This window comes from Chelonoidis abingdonii, chromosome 1, assembly GCF_003597395.2.
Source record: "Chelonoidis abingdonii isolate Lonesome George chromosome 1, CheloAbing_2.0, whole genome shotgun sequence".
Classification (NCBI taxonomy): domain Eukaryota; kingdom Metazoa; phylum Chordata; order Testudines; family Testudinidae; genus Chelonoidis; species Chelonoidis abingdonii.
In genome coordinates, this window is record NC_133769.1 from 310,884,035 (window position 1) to 310,900,640 (window position 16,606).

Genomic DNA, 16,606 nt, shown 5'->3' on the forward strand with positions numbered 1-16,606 from the left:
TTTCTTCATGTGTGCAATGGACCAGATTCCAACCAATGTCACATGGTTTCCCAAAAGATGATGCCCCCAGGCTTCACAAAAATGCCTTTGCCTCCTTCATTCCCATTTCAAACTATCCAGGTTGAACATTATTGACATACTCAGAATATTTTTTTTCAGGAAGAATGTATTGTAACAGATTGCCAGTGCTGGCTCAGCGAGTGAGCGAGCGTATCGTGGCACAAACCCTAACAGCTCCCAAACAGCATGGCTCCTCCCATATGGGAAGGTCCCCAGGCTCAGGAAGTAATGCAGAAAGGAAGTTGGGATGTCAGCCACACCAGTGGCAGGAGATGAGCTCTTCCAGCAACAGGTTGTTCTTTTGTTTAATTAACTAGTGACTGCTGTAATTTTTCTGGAGAATGTGCCCATTTGTGCTAACCACCAACAAAAAGACAGCAAACATATAAACATTTCCAGTGAACTGCATTTAACAGAAGTTTATTTGCCAAGTAGAACTACCTTTGTTTTTGTGATCCAGAGAAAATCCCTTTTATTTAAATTTGAAAATATATTGATAGTTTCCCCATTCCCTCCCTTCTGTAAGCTAATGCATCCCAGGCACACAAGGGTTTTTTTAGAAACTAAGAAAGTTCTGGGGAGAGCACCTTGTTAAACGATTGGCTGTACATCAATGACATGGATACTAATGTCCCAGAGATACTTTTTATCAAAAGCAATGTGGGGAAGTTCACATTTCCAAAACCATTTTGTCAGGCAGCTCTTACAAATAGAATATTTTCTTTTGGGCAGAAGATCAGCATAAACCTAATAATTTAAGAACTCTACGAGGCAGCACTACTGTTATGTCCATTTCATTAAAGTGAGAAGCAAAAAATAAGATGTACCAAAACTCTAGCTCAGAGCATCGAACTTGAGAAGGGCTCAGTTCCTGGAAGATGCCGAGTGCCCTCAACTTCCACTGATTTTACTGGGAGTTGAGGGGTTTTTTTTGCCTTTGTAGGCTCATGCTCTAAAAACAAGTTCATTTGAGAAGCATGGAGCAGTTCATTGGCACCTACTGTAAGGATCTTACAGAACCATGCAGGATTGTGCCCTAAGGGGAAAAAGAAAAATCACACTTCAGAGAATACTTTATAATAATACTAAATTTACAAATAATAATTGTAATTATCATTATCAGTGCAATTATCCCCATTTTACAGATATGGAAACTGGGACACACACACATAGACTTGTGACTTGTAGAAGGGCACTAGGTAACTCAGTAGCAGAGTAAGAAGAGAACCCAGAACTTCTGATTTCTGTGTTCTAGTCACTAGACTATGCGTCCTCCAGCTTAAAAACGACAGAGTAATTCTTTTGGAGAGTTCACTCATGGTTATCCTTTATGTTGATAATCATATCACAATACACAGGAAAGAAAGAGATGAGAAATAATTGAGTATAGAATCATCCCACATGAAAAAGCTGGCCTGTCAGATCAAAGTTGATGTACAGGCATTTCACTTTCCTGTATTTTAAGGACCATAACATTGTATTATATAGTAAGTTTTAGCAAGCATATGGCAATAACTGTAATAAGTACAGTATGTTGACCAGTGATGACATAAGGGTTCCTAATTATTTTATCTTAGACAAATATTCTAATACTGTTAATTTTTGTTTTGTTTACTTTCCATTTTTCAAACTGATTGCTGTTATTTGTTTTGTTTTTTGAGCTGCATACTCCTGTCCTGCAAACCATGTATGCACCAAAGCGGAAAAGACTGATGAATCTCAAAGTAAGTCATTAAAATGGAAATTACAAGTTCTGCATACTTTGTGTTCAACAGAGAGAAATTGTTGTTGTCTGATGCAAAATAAAACAGGCCCTTGAACTTTAAAGTCAATGACAAAAGAAATTAAGAAATGACTTGAGTATTAAAGAGTTACCGTTGAGTTAATCCTTTTTCAGATGGATTAAGAGAGCATATGCAATATTACCTTAATTAGTTAGGAAAAGTACGAAAAGAAGAATTATTGGCATGCTATTTAGATTCAACAGATGGTTGGCTACATTGTTGATATCTAACTTGTGACACTCATGACAGTGAAAGGAGAGGACCTGTACACCCTTTGAAAATTAATACAGTTAGAAAAAGAAAAGGTAAACGCTACAGTCCTTTATCTAGTCAGTGATGTCTAACCTATACTAGATGGCCCCTTGGATGCCTAATTTTCCTTTTTATCGCCAGGTTATAGAAGCTCTGCTGGAAAAGGCATCAAGTTAACTTTTTTGAGCCTAGACCTATCTACTCAATTGATTCAGCCAAGGATTTAAAGCCAAAAAGGAAATAGTAGGTAAGCATGAAAGCCAAAGTAATATATCACTGCTATCTTTTCAACAGATAAGCATTTCCTTGTTTGAACAAATACACATTATAGTACATGAAGCCAAAAATGTTTTGTTTTTGTTTTTTTTAACAGCACATCTTCTGTGGGACTTCCATGAAACCAGACTTCAGAAAACACTCAGTTATAAAGGTTTAGGTGCACATAGTGTAGTATTAAATTTGCTACAAACTGACAAATGAATAAATAAGTGTGTGTTCAACATAATTTTCAAGCTGTACTTTAAACACAGAAGTACAATTCAGGTTCATATTTCTTCAGTAACTCAGAAATATGAGGAGACACCTTTATATTAAATTTCTCTCTATATAAAAGAGTGAAACACAATTCAAGTGGAAATTATTTCACTTGTAAATGAAACAATATGATATTTTCTGAACTCTCAGGCAGGGCCACCCGGGGGGGGGGGGGGGGAAAGTGGGGCAATTTGCCCAGGCCCCGGGCCCCACAGGGGCCCCCATGAGAGTTTTTTGGGGCTCCTGGAGCAGGGCCCTTCACTCGCTCCAGGGGCCCTGGAAAACTCTCGCGGGGCCCAGGCCCCCGGAGCTTCTTCCACTCCGGGTCTTCGGTGGTGGTGGGGTCCTTCCGCCCCAGGGGGGAAGGACCCCTCGCCGCTGAATTACCGTCGAAGAGGGACCCGCCGCCGAAGTGCCAGGTCTTTGGCAGTAATTTGGCGGTGGGGGGGCCCTGCCACGGGTCTTCGGGGCACTTCAGCGGTGGGTCCCAGAGCGGAAGGACCCCCCGCCGCCGAATTACCGTCGAAGCGGAGGCCCACCACCACCGAAGACCCAAGGCCCCCTGAATCCTCTGGGCGGCCCTGCTCCCAGCCCCACTAACTCTATGTTGGCTCTGAGAGTCAAGTTGAGGTCCATCCATCTTTTGCATCATTGCCAGTATTGAGAATTCCTCAGGCCCACAGCGATACCTCTGAAACCCCACGGTCTTGGCGTTTGTGCTCTCAGAGATACCTTTTGCTCTTTAATAGTGTTATAGGATTAGTTGATTGCAATTTAGTAAACAATCCTGTTGGTGATGCATAATAAACCAACAGCAGAAAGAAGATGGAGTAGAATCTGGTACCTCACTCCACACTAGCTTTGTTAGCTCAGCAGCATTAACAGAAAGAAAGCAATAAAACCCCCATGGAACAAAAATTAAGATACAAGTGAACTGTAAAAATCAAGATTTCCCAGGTCTATGGCTGCCAAGAACAACAAAACACAGGGAAGCTACTCATATGGTTCACAGACAGACGGTACAAATATAAAGAGAAACTGTTATAAAATACACACTGAAGGTTTACAAAAAGTGAATAAGTAAAAGCAGATGGCAATCTATAAAGTCTTAATATGGGCAAAGTTAGTGGAATATGTTTTTTTCCACCCAGTTTCTTCTTCAGCAAGAATAATAAAAGGGAGTCATGTATGCATCATATTTTGACAATAATCTCAGCAGATCTGACTGCTTGATATACACAAGTGTCAGTTCTGCTAAGTAAGAAAGTCTCATTCTTACTTTTTTCAATTAGACCTGCTGTTGTGTGCATTGTTGTAGCTGTGCTGGTCCCAAGACATTAGAGAAATAAGGTGAGTGAGGTAATATCTTTTATTGGACCAGCTTCTGCTGGTGAGAGAGAAAAGTTTTGGAGTTTACACAGAGCTCTTCTTCCGGTCTTCTGCAGGTCTGAAGAAGAGCTCTGTGTAGCTGCCAAAGCTTGTCTCTCTCACCAACAGAAGTTGGTCCAATAAAAGATATTACCTCACCCACTTTGTCTCTCAAACTGCAGTCTATGGCAGTTTATGCCTGTATCTAAATTTTTCTTGAAATATCTTGATTTATAAACAAGACTGCACAAATGTTTTCTAGTCAGTTAAGAAATGGATTTGCCTGATCACTTCAATTTTGTATGTTCTCCTGCACCTGATGGCCATTCAAAGGTAATATTGGGTTTACTTAAGAGGGAGGGAAAGAGAAAAGGAACAAAGAAAAGGAAATTGCATAGGCTGAGAAATCATCAGGGAAAGGAGAAAAACCAATAGAGAAGATCCAGGAGAGCTGATGAAGGGTAGGGAATTATTTTTCAGGGAAGAGAAGGGATTTACAGAAGGAGCTGGAAAGCCTCCAGAACAGAACATGGTGCTACTGGAAAAGGAAAGAAATTTGTAATGGGAAGAGAGAAAGCTCCAGGATAGCTCAGGTCAAAGGAAGGAAGCCAGCCACAGATCAACCTTATGTTGCCTTTAAAATTTTTTAACAGCTTCATGAATATTTATTAGTTTATTGGATCAAAATCAGCCAATATTCAGGTTTCACTATTAGATATTAACCCAGGGGCTGGGGACTGTCATTTGCTTGTTGTCTGGTGTGGCTCATGACTATGGGTGTCAACCTCAGGGGCAGGGGTGCTGGAACAATTTGTATATTGAGGGTGCTGGGAGCCATTGAACCAAATTGTAAACCCTGTATATAATGGAAACCGCTTCAAGCCAGGGGTGCGGCAGCATCCTTAGCACCCCTAGTTCCAGCACCTTTGCTCAGGAGAGACTGTCATGTAGCAGGGCAGAGACCCCAAACTGGTTGTGTGTTCTATCACTAGATTTTACCAACACAGTCACAAACAAGAACTCCTGAAGCACTATAATACTTTTACTAAGGATTCACAGACAGTCCCCTTGGGCACTCCAGTATGTCTTGCCACCCAGGCAAGCTGGACTTAGTGCTAGCTGGTTGCTATACACCAGAGGTCAGCAACCTCTGGCACGTGGGCTCGCCAGAGTAAGCACCCTGATGGGACGGGCCAGTTTGTTTAGCTGTCACATTGGCAGGTTCGGCCAATCGCAGCTCCCACTGGCCGCAGTTCACTGCTCCAGGCCAATCGGGGTGGTGGGAAGCTGTGGCCAGCACATCCCTCAGCTCCCACTGCTTCCCGCAGCCCACATTGGCCTGAGATGGCGAACCACGGCCAGTGGGAGCCACAATCAGCCAAACCTGCCAATGCGGCAGGTAAACAAACTGGCCCGCCCCACCAGAGTGCTTACCCTGGTGAGCCACGTGCCAGAGGTTGCCGACCCCTGCTATACACCAAAAATCACAAAATATTCAGGTTGCTCCCAGTCCCAAGAAACCAGTCATTTACCCCAGGTCAGTTTGTACCTTAGATCTCTCACCAAAGACAATACTTGTAACCAGTTCTGTAATAAACTAACTAAAGATTTATTAACTAGGAAAAAGAAATGAGAGAGTTATTACACGGTTAAAGCAAGCAAGCATAGATAAACAAATGAGTTACAGTCTATGGTTTTAAAAGGTGACAGAGTTGTAGCAATATGTCAGCTCTGAATGTCCTTAAGGCTAACCTAGGTTGACTGAGGGATCTCTGCTTCTGTTCTGTAGCTCCAGCCCCATCAGAGTCCAAACAGCAGAAGAGAGATGAAAAATTTTCTTGACAGTTATCTTTGTTTCCTTCTTCCAGAATTCAAGTTGAGGGGACAAGCCCTTTCGCATGTAGCCTCTTCATGGGTGTGAAAGGAAAATCAAAGTCTTTGTATTGAGATGTCCCACAATGGCCCATTTAGTTTTGATGGGCCTTTTTGGATGGTTAGGAGACAATCCCTTCTGACTGAGTTCTCAGTTTCAGAGTGAATACTTTTTACTGTCATAAAGCAATAACTTAAATATTATCTTATAGCATTTGATAAAGAAATTATAATTGAGAGTCATCCATGCAGCAATTTACAAGCACTTCATGAAATCTAAACACATTGTTATAAGTCCAATACCCATTTTAACCATACTAACACACGTGAGGTGAGGTGGCAAAATTTGCAGATGATACAAAACTACTTGAGATAACTAAGTCCAAGGCAGACTGTGAAGAGCTACAAAAGGATCTCATAAAACTGTATGACTGGGCAACAAAATGGCAGATTAAATTCGATGTTGATTAATCAATTGCAAAGTAATGCACATTGGAAAACATAATCTCAACTATACATATAAAATGATGGGGTCTAAATTAGTTATTACTATTCAAAAAAGAGATCTTCGAGTCACTGTGGATAGTTCTCTGAAAACATCCACTCAATGTGCAGCGGCAGTCAAATAAGCGAACAGAATGTTATGAGTCATTAAGAATGGGACAGATAAGAAGACAGAAAATATCATATTGCCTCTATATAAATCCATGGTATGCCCACATCTTGAATACTGTGTGCAGATGTGGTTGCCCCATATCGAAAAAGATATATTGGAAATGGAAAAGCTTCTGAAAAGGGCAACAAAGATGATTGGGGTATGAAACGGCTTCCATATGAGGAGAGATTAATAAGACTGGGACTTTTCAGCTTGGAAAAGGGACAGCTAATGGGGGATATGATAAAGGTCTATAAATCCATGACTGGTGTAGAGAAAGTAAATAAGGAAGTGTTATTTACTCCTTCTTAAAACATAAAAACTAGGGGTCAACAAATGAATTTAATAGGCAGCAGGTTTAAAACAAACAAAAGGAAGTATTTCTTCATATAACACACAGTCAACCTGTGAAACTCTTTGCCAGAGGATGTTGTGAAGGCCAAGACTATAAGAGGGTTCAAAAAAGAACTAGATAAATTCATGGAGGATAGGTCCATCAGTGGCTATTAGCCTGGATGGGCAGGGAAGATATCCCTAGCCTCTGTTTGCAGAAGCTGGGAATGAGCGATGGGGAATGGATCACTTGATGATTACCTGGTCATTCCCTCTGGGGCACCTGGCATTGGCCACTGTTGGAAGACAGGAGACTGGGCTAAATAGACCTTTGGTCTGACCAGTATGGTCATTCTTACATTCTTATGTGAAACAGACTGGTTTCTAGCAATGAATCTGACAGTGCTTGGCTAAGGCCTAAAACCTTGGCAAGAGCTGGCACCTGGTCAGCCAGTGTCACAGGGCGATTCACTGGCTACAGGTCTGACAAAATATCTCTGGCTTGATAATCCCTGCTGCACCTTGGTAAAGTCAATGGGGAGATGGGTTTGGCTAAAAGAGTCACAGCCATGCAAACCTAAACAGAAGCAGGCTAAGAATGACAGATGGTAGGTACATGGCTGGGCAACATCCACTAATAAAAGGAAGACGCTTTTCATTCACTTTTAATCCTTCTTTATTTCCTTCAGATTTTGATAAGGATAATGCAAATTAATGTCTGCAGAAAGTGATGCAAATAAGAGAGTTACAAACTGTAATTTAAAAGGACAAACAGCGGTATGCCTGATGTCCACAGTGTAAAAAAGGTACATAATCTATTTTGTCTATTGCTGCTTTAATACAAAGAAATTTAGTTCCTACAGGGAGAATTTATTGCTGCAGGTTCCCTACCAATTTAGGACTGCTGTGTTTACCTTTCCCTGTGAGCAGGCAGAGAAACAATAGTATATTGTACAAATACAGTGGGGACACGGATTAATTTCAAACCCATCACGTAATCTTATGAGATTTCCCACGAGATCTCCTAACAGGTTGCAGCACTGTGAGCCATTATTTCCATATTTATTGGAAATAACATCTGAGCTAAGGCAATGCACAATATTCCCAATGCAAGGTCTCATGATGAGAATAAAATTAACTCTTATGGAGGTAAGTGCTGAGGAGTTTTGAGAGTTTTTTTTTGGAATCCTGAAACATTTACCCCAAATAACTACATATTCCCTTAAAGCTGCTGTGATATAGTATATTGTGTAACATTTTAATTTGGGGCTTTTTGAAAAGATGACTTTTGATCTGAAAATCCCCACTGAAATGACTGGGCTTGAGTCTGATCTCTCTTGTACTATAAAACTGGTGCAATTCCACTAATTTTAATTGAGTTATTCCAGATTTATGCTAGTGTGAGATCAGAACCAGATCCATTTTATAGCACTAACTGTGCAAAGACCTTTCAAGATGCAAATATTGACACGATAAACCTTAATTAAAATGACTGTGTTCTACAGTGCTGTATGCTACATAATATACTTTAAAAAGCTTTATTATATATTCAATATTGCAGAACTCAGAGGTCCCATTGTACTAGCTACTGTACAAATACAAAGAAATACAGTGTCTCTGTGCAAAAGAGTTTACAAGCCTACCGCTGCATTATTTGGTGGAATGTGGGTCAGAAAATACACGGATACCCTCAGTTTCTTGCAGTTAAATTCATTGGGCCAGATCCTCAGCTGGTGACATTTGGTAGCTCCACAGAAGATGAAGAACTAGCCCTGACTATTTATTTGTTTAGTTACTTGCAAAGTGTCCCCAGTTCCAAGATACACACAGATACTTCTGTACTTAGATAACATGGGGATATTGAGGGCACTTTGGAAGCATCTAAAACTCTAAGTGTGTTATCATGTTTCATTAAGGCTCTGGACCACGCTCCTACAAACATTTCCCCTTCAGTAATGATTCCTTTGTGAAAGTAGGCAGTTTCTCCTTTTTTAATCAACCTTCTGCTCTTACCTGATTCATCCACTGATGCCTGAACATGCTGCTTGTAGTACTGCAATTTGTCGTCAAGGAAACAATTGTTAGGTCATAATCTACAGCTTGTGTCACTGAATGAATTGGGTAAGAGGGTCAGGGCAATTACAAGAACAATCTTCACTTATTCACAAGTATGTTATTAGTTATGTACAATAGGGAAAAATACAAAAAGTCACTGCAGTGGAATTTTGGTTTCAAAAGTTGCATTTTTTTTAAATGTTTGCCTGTGGGTGGCAGCAACTGGGGGAAATCCAATAAAATTGGTTTGAGAAGTCATATCAGAAGATCACACACAGCCACTCTGCAAGATGAGATTGCTATGGCATCAGACCCATAGCTGCCAAAATTTTCATGGGAAGCTGAGGTACTGGCAGCCTTCTCCCTGAGGGCCTGCTGAGATCTGACTTGTCCACTTAATTAACCACTTAACCATACTGTCCAAAAAGGCTAAACATGCAGCTGTCTGCAAATAGCTTAACATTGCCCTGTAGGTTTTTTTTTTTAAACAAAGTATCCATTTTCCGGCCTGAAATAGCCTTAAGCCAGAAACCTCTTCAGCTAGACTGGTGCTCTATCTATCCCTGATCATGTTACAGCTGTGTCTGTCTTGCAAGTCAAGGGGGATTCTTACTCAGGACTCCACAAAGATTAAAAAAAAAAAAAAACTTGGAGGGCTAAAGCTAGCCACTATTTAACATCCCAGTCCATTCTTTTTGAAAGTAAAGATATAACCACAATTGTTGATAATAATAATTGTAAAATAATCTGAGTTTTTACAAATCAGTATCACTTGGCATGTTAAAAACATTTCAGTATTTTACAGTTTAAATGAATTTACTAATATAAATGTTTTATTTTCATTATTGGCAGACGCTACTGGCTGCACATAGTTAATATTGACTCAAACCTAAAAAGAATAATCATATTAATACCCAAACTCTTTTAATCTACATTTTTGTAAATGTTTTCCTAAGAATTCATTCTTACATATAGACCCTCATTTGGAAACTCCAGCCCTCAGCTTCAGTACAGTAGTCTCTTTTTTGCCCCCAAAACCTATTCAGTTGTTCTTTAACACAATCAGCTTCTCCCAGGTCTCTTAGGGATTTAAGTTTAGAAAACAGGCTTGCAAAAATACAGTGGCTCTTTTATAGTCTTACTAATTAAATGTAATTAAATTAATCGTAACCTGAAATTGAATGTATTAGAAAAATCCAAAAGCATTTTGCTTTACATCTATAAACACTAGAGTAATTATTTCCTTTTCGGGAAAATGCCAGGGTAATAATGGAGATGACAGTGAAGTTCTTCACAATGGGCCAATTTAGACTATCAGGATTCATTAGCATGTGTGTGACTAGTAAATAATTGTATTAATTGTAAGCTGAGTAACATATTTAGAAAACTGGAAAGAACCTTATTTTGTGAATTTAATCAACCTTTGCTCTTCCCCAGGTAGGTCAGAGCATATCTGCAATATTAAGCTGAAACTTATTCTTCACCATAGACCCAAGATAAGAAAGCAGTGATTTTCAAACTTTAGAACTTTTTAGATGGTTTGTAAACAAAGAACACTTCAAAATAAATAAATGAAAACTTTCTGTTAATATAATGGTAATTATGGAGATAAGTAATCTTTCCATAATTGAAGCTGGAACCAGCGTTACCTTAAAATCATAGATTCATAGAATCATAGAATATCAAGGTTGGAAGGGACCTCAGGAGGTCATCTAGTCCAACCCCCTGCTCAAAGCAGGACCAATTCCCAACTAAATCATCCCAGCCAGGGCTTTGTCAAGACTGACCTTAAAAACCTCTAAGGAAAGAGATTCCACCACCTCCCTAGGTAACCCATTCCAGTGCTTCACCACTCTCTGAGTGAAAAAGTTTTTCCTAATATCCAACCTAAACCTCCCCCACTGCAACTTGAGACCATTACTCCTTTACTCCTTGTTCTGTCAACCTTGTAAGCCCACTTTTCATCCCTCTCTATTTCCAAAAATAAAAAAGCTCGATTTCTCAAAAGTCTATAGATAGAGAATTTCTCAAAAAAGTGGTTCCATTTTTAACTGTTTTTAATTGTCTAATTTTTCTTTGCCTCCATCTATTGGCCTAATTAAATCACATTACAACAAACAAATCACATCATATTTACATTTTCAAATTTAGCTTCTACAAGAGGCAGTTTTCAAGGGCAGAGAGAGTAAGCTGTTCAAAAAGTTGACATTAGCCATGGTTCATCATCATCGAAGTGACTTACTGCCAGTTCCCAATTTATGGCACCCTCTGGTTAGTAGGCTGTCTTCACACAAAACAATATGTTACTCATGTCCTATGTTAACCACAGTGACTAGAATAATATGGATCCAATCATAACATAATGAATTAAATATCAACATATATCACTGTGATACATTCGGGCCAGAATATATAGAGTACAATATCAGTATCTATATAGAAAGTATGTAGAGTATGAGTATGTATACTTACACTCTATTTTAAGAGACAGCCCCAAAATATCCCCAAATACACCAAGTACAAAGGTGCAATAGAATTAGTAGACAACCACACCTGTTAACCAATTACTTTTGTATCAGTTCCTTGAATGGTCGTGTAAGAAGCCTTTCATTATCTATAGAGTGTGTAAATATATTGGATTACATGCACCACCATGCATGCATGACACGCAGTAACTGTTTACAGGATGAGAGATTGTCACTGAGAAACATTTATGATTGGTGAAGTTACATAATAATCCAGTTATCTGGATTTTACTAGGTGATCCAAATTCACTTGCACCATGATAGTACCGTACATTTACTATACGCACACCTTAATAATCAAGTTGCAGAAGTAGAAGGACTATACTCGTTTTCCTTTACTTTTCTTAGTTCAAAATGAAATCTGTGTTTGGTTTCACTAGAACTATAAATGGTTAGCAATATTAACCAAGACAATTTCAAAGTTCCTATTTATTGCTCTAATTTAAAGTCTGACAGTTGTGTAATGCAGTACTGACATTTTCAATTTATAGTATAGTATGTTACTTGATAAAATACAGCGTATTTCGCACTGTGACTCGCCCACAATTGTTCCTGTGAATCATAGGGAAGAATTGCTTTCAGACTTGAATTACTAAACCAAGTATTGCAGCTTGTAATCATCCACTCTAAACACACTTTCTAGCATTGCTAACAGAGACAAATATTTGCAACACCTAACCCAAAAAGTACAGCATAAGATAAATAAAATTGTCAACAGGTACTATTTTTGCACAACTTTGTTAAATATAGGGTACATCACAGCAGAAATATATACTCTGATAGAAAATAAGGAACTGTTACCTATTTTAGAAAGCAAAGGGTAAATTACAAATCATGGCAAAACTGCAGAAACTGATGCTTTATCTAAACAAACTTTCAAAACTACTACTGCCCATTGGCATTAACTAAAATACAGTATTGCCTCAATCCCCAGATGCACCAGGAGCCTTGTTCAAAGCCCATTGAAGTGAAAGGGAGTTGTTTGGATCAGGACTCAAGGTAAGAGTGTGGTACATCTGGAAGGGAGGGAACAAAGAAGCTACTTTCAGCTTCTCTGTTATTGGGCTGGCTGGGGTCTGTTTCAGCCCGTTGTAGACTGCAGCAGCCTCAAGTTTGTTCTAAACTATATCCAGTTGGACATGGCCTCAAGGATCTGGCGCACAAACTACGGTTCTATATTTTGGCCTTCTCTCATTCTCCCCGCCTCCAGGACCGCCTTACTCCAGAGGCCAAGAAGGGGCTGGAGGTGGTGTAGGAATCAGCTACACAGATTTTAAACACGCTACCCAGGAAGATCTGCCATTTTTTCTGACCAGCATGCACCACTGGAGAGAGCAAAATGGCCAAAGCAGGGCTCAGGATTCAGCCTTGTGACTACTGTTTAGACTCCACTCAGAAAACTTAGGACAGATTACAAAAAATTACAAGATAGCAAGTAGTCTCACTCAACTGAGGACACTAATATGCTCTTTGATAAGCTGCCTAAACTCACATTTCATCTGTCAGTCCTAAGCTTGAATTTCCTGGCTTCTGTCAATTGGTCACAATTTAACACCAGTTTTGTGTTTAATATTTCAGATTTTGCTACAGTAAAAACATTTATATTTCCAAGGTTACGAGAGCCAAATTTTCACCTCTTCTGTTGTTTTGAACAGGCTTTCACAGATGAAACACAGATTTCCCCCCTAAAAATGACCAGATTCTTCACTTAATAATTTTTAGCAATTTAACACTGCAAGTGCCCAGTAAGACTGACAACACCCTTTCCTTGGTAACAAGTGCGTCTATGAACAGAGGAGGCATTTTCTGGTCTATATTTGATTTAAACAAACAAATGTTCCATGCATTAAACTTCAGTCTCTTGCTAGCTAATTTCAAAAAATAGCAGACCAAGTACACCATCTTATGCCATCTGTCTTCTATGTCCAATGGGAAGGGAAGGTATCATCATTCTGTATTCAATTTCCAGCAAGTGGGGATACTTTTATTCCTGCTAGAACTCTGCCAATAGGAACCTTGAGGGAAACTGATAAATTGGGGCATTCCCTGGCTAAACTGGCTATGGGCCTTTTCAAAAAGTCTGAGCTGTCAATTTAGAACTGCAATGGCTGATCACATCCACTAAATTACTTACAGCCACTCCCTGCCACCATAACCCAAACCCTTGCAAAAGAGTTTGCAATCAGGGCACTCCACCAGGACTATGCTGACATAAACTGAGGTTAATTTGACACAATGTCCTTTACTTTTGCTTTCATGTTCCTGACAAACTTGTGCCATAAACACTAAAGTGCATCCCATTCACTTTTAAAGTACTTCAGACAAAGAGTCAAATGGGAATGCACTTTTACACAGCTTTTTCCACTATAGTTTAAAAAAAAATCATACAAATCCATTTTTCCATTGGAGGTTACATTTACAAATACTGTATGCCTGGTAGATTGTCAAAGAATGTGTGCACATATGTAATCATTCCTTCCTGGAATCTTGGGCAAAATGACAGGATTCAGAGAATTTGGCTGCCTCATCAGTGCTTGGCATCCCATACACTACAGCCTGAATACAGATGGCTTTATAGGCTTGCTATTTGTGAAGAATCACTTTGTCACTGGGTGGTGCCCAAACAGCTGTGTGCATGCAGTCAGTAGTTCCCAGGAGCAATGGAAAATTAACTAAGCCAAAGAAGTCATACATTGCTTAGTGCTTTATTTCTGGCACGTTGTATCTCTGTAAAACTTAAAGCATAATTCTCAGTAACTGAGGGTGTTGCACAGCACAGTAAGAAAAGGAGAGCAACTCACCTCACTCTTGGAAAGGGCATTGGTGGGTAGAAGGAAAACAGGAAAAAGCCATTTTGCCCCCATTCTAGGACTGCAGGTCCACAGATGAACCATGGCTGCCTGTTCCCCTACTAACAACTGGAACTTCCAGGTCAGAGCTACTACTGCTGCTCCAGGAGTTCTGCTACAGCCCCAGCACAGACACACAAGGCAAAACAAAACACAGTCCAGACAAAGTAGCAGCCCCATTAATATGTATCTGCTTGTGCATGCCTAAGTATGGATCACATTAGAGACAACGCTAGGATCACTGTATAGAATTTAAAGTCCTCTAAGAAAGGAGAATGTGGGTCATTTGATAAAGGTTTATGTTCTATTTAGGAATAGGATAAGGTTCAAGATTGTTCTTATTCCAGTTAGGTTTAGACATAAACTGCAAACAGAAAATGGAGATAATGGTACTTCTTCAGCTTTTCAACATACACTAAAATCTACAGATGAAACTATACATTTCATTAAACATTTTGGGATGGGCTTGGTCACTGCCAAAACCACTGTACAACATGCACTGTCCATGTGCAACTTACTCTTTACCTCATCTTATATTCCAGGCTTATTTTACCCATTGTTATCTTATCCATTGTAAATCATTCCCTGGATGTTCCCCCTTATTTTAGCTAGTACAGACTTTCTGTTTCAGCCTGCTAATCCATTTACCTCCCTAATCCTGCCCCCCAAGAAATAAGGAGTCACTATGTCCAATTACTCATGTGAAGACAGGCCTATTAAGGAACAACCAGGTTACTGCCAAATCCCATCTTTGCCTGGGGAACCACTACATCCTGGATCTGACCCTAGTTTTTATTTCATACAAACAATTCATCCTTTCCCCCTCTAAATATTTTAAGCTCCTCATATAGGATCAAATAAAGTTTGTTTGTCAAATCCATATCTTTGAAAAACCTTGCTTCTCTTCAGATATAAAATAGAAAGATTATCTAGTTCTGTAAATCCCTTTGGATGAATAAACTGTTCTAAATCTTCTCATTTCACATTCTTTATCTCCAGTAGCACAACATTTTCAAGTGTCACAAGGCATGACTCAACTTTTGAGACCTAATTGAATAACTCCAAATCATCTAATAATTGCTTAGTTATATGAATGTACACATTTTTGAAACTGTCTGTGCATTCACCACAGGCATTCTGGGAGAAATCCTGGCCCCATGGAAGTCAATGGGAGTTTTGTCATTAACTTCAATGGGGCCAGGATTTCACCCTCTACAACCCTGATTCTACAAACATTTACTCATATGTTTAATGTAACTACCTTGAATAATTCCAGTTGGAATCAACAAGACTACTTACAGAAGCAAAGTTAAGTCAGAGTTTGGAAGATCTAGGCTCAAATGCAGGGCTATATCTTAACCCCACTGCCTAGGTGCTCATGTACACCTACAATTGTGCCCACTTTGAAATTAAACCTGTATATTTAGTTCTATGACGTTCTCTCTAAACAATCACATGCATCATGCATTTCTTTGTTTTCCAATACAAATACTACATACATTACCAAAAATGTAGCATACAAAGATCTACCACATTACTCCATTAATGACAACTGAGATTGATCAATGGATTTAAGAAGTGCAACATTACAACAAATAGTCATAAAAACTTTGATCAATAACCAAACAATGCAAGACTAACTCTGGAGTTATCCTATACAGTACCTGTTTGCAGTATATCTTCACCAAGTTTGTAGAAGCATGGATCCAAAGATTGCTTCAAGTTCAGTAACCAAGATCTGCAAAGACATTAAAAATATGTCACTGAAAGTAAACAGTTTGGGCATAAAAGCAGAGCAAAACCATTCTGCTAAACTTCCATCTGGAAATAAGTTTAAAATATTGTCCTTTACAGCTATGTGTAGAGCAATGCATATTGTGGGAGATAAGAATGATGACTAGTGGGATAATCTATTAAATATTAAATATAAGACATATACAGTATCATAAAGCTTTTAAGTAAGCTTGCTTATGGGAATTCAAAAATAGTACAGAATAGTTCCTGCAAACATCAAGTTTCAGAATAGTAATTTTACGACAACTATCAGTAATGATAGACTAAAACCAACACATTCAATATGTACAATGGCTAGTGGAGTGGCAGAAACTAAAAATCTATCAAAAAAAACTACAAACTGACATACATTTGAGCCACATTCTGCCTTTGATTTGCAGCAGAGCAACAGCATGAATTAGAGAACCATGCATCAATAAAGGGAATCATTTTTGTTTGCCATTTTATCCTTAAGAAAGGTTAAAAATGATAATTCTACTATGGATTCCATAATCTGGCTCCATATATTCCTGTCCCTAAAGCACA

At 39.1% G+C, this 16,606-nt stretch overlaps 1 protein-coding gene across 1 annotated transcript in view; it reads right to left on the reverse strand.

Moving 5' to 3' along the window:
- Positions 1–16,029, reverse strand: part of ENOX1 (ecto-NOX disulfide-thiol exchanger 1) — a 415,538-nt gene extending 399,509 nt beyond the window's left edge. The window contains exon 1 of the mRNA XM_032781770.1: positions 15,952–16,029. The gene's annotated coding sequence lies outside the window, so the exon portion shown is untranslated. The remainder of the gene's footprint in view (positions 1–15,951) is intronic.
- Between the last annotated feature and the right edge of the window lie 577 nt (positions 16,030–16,606).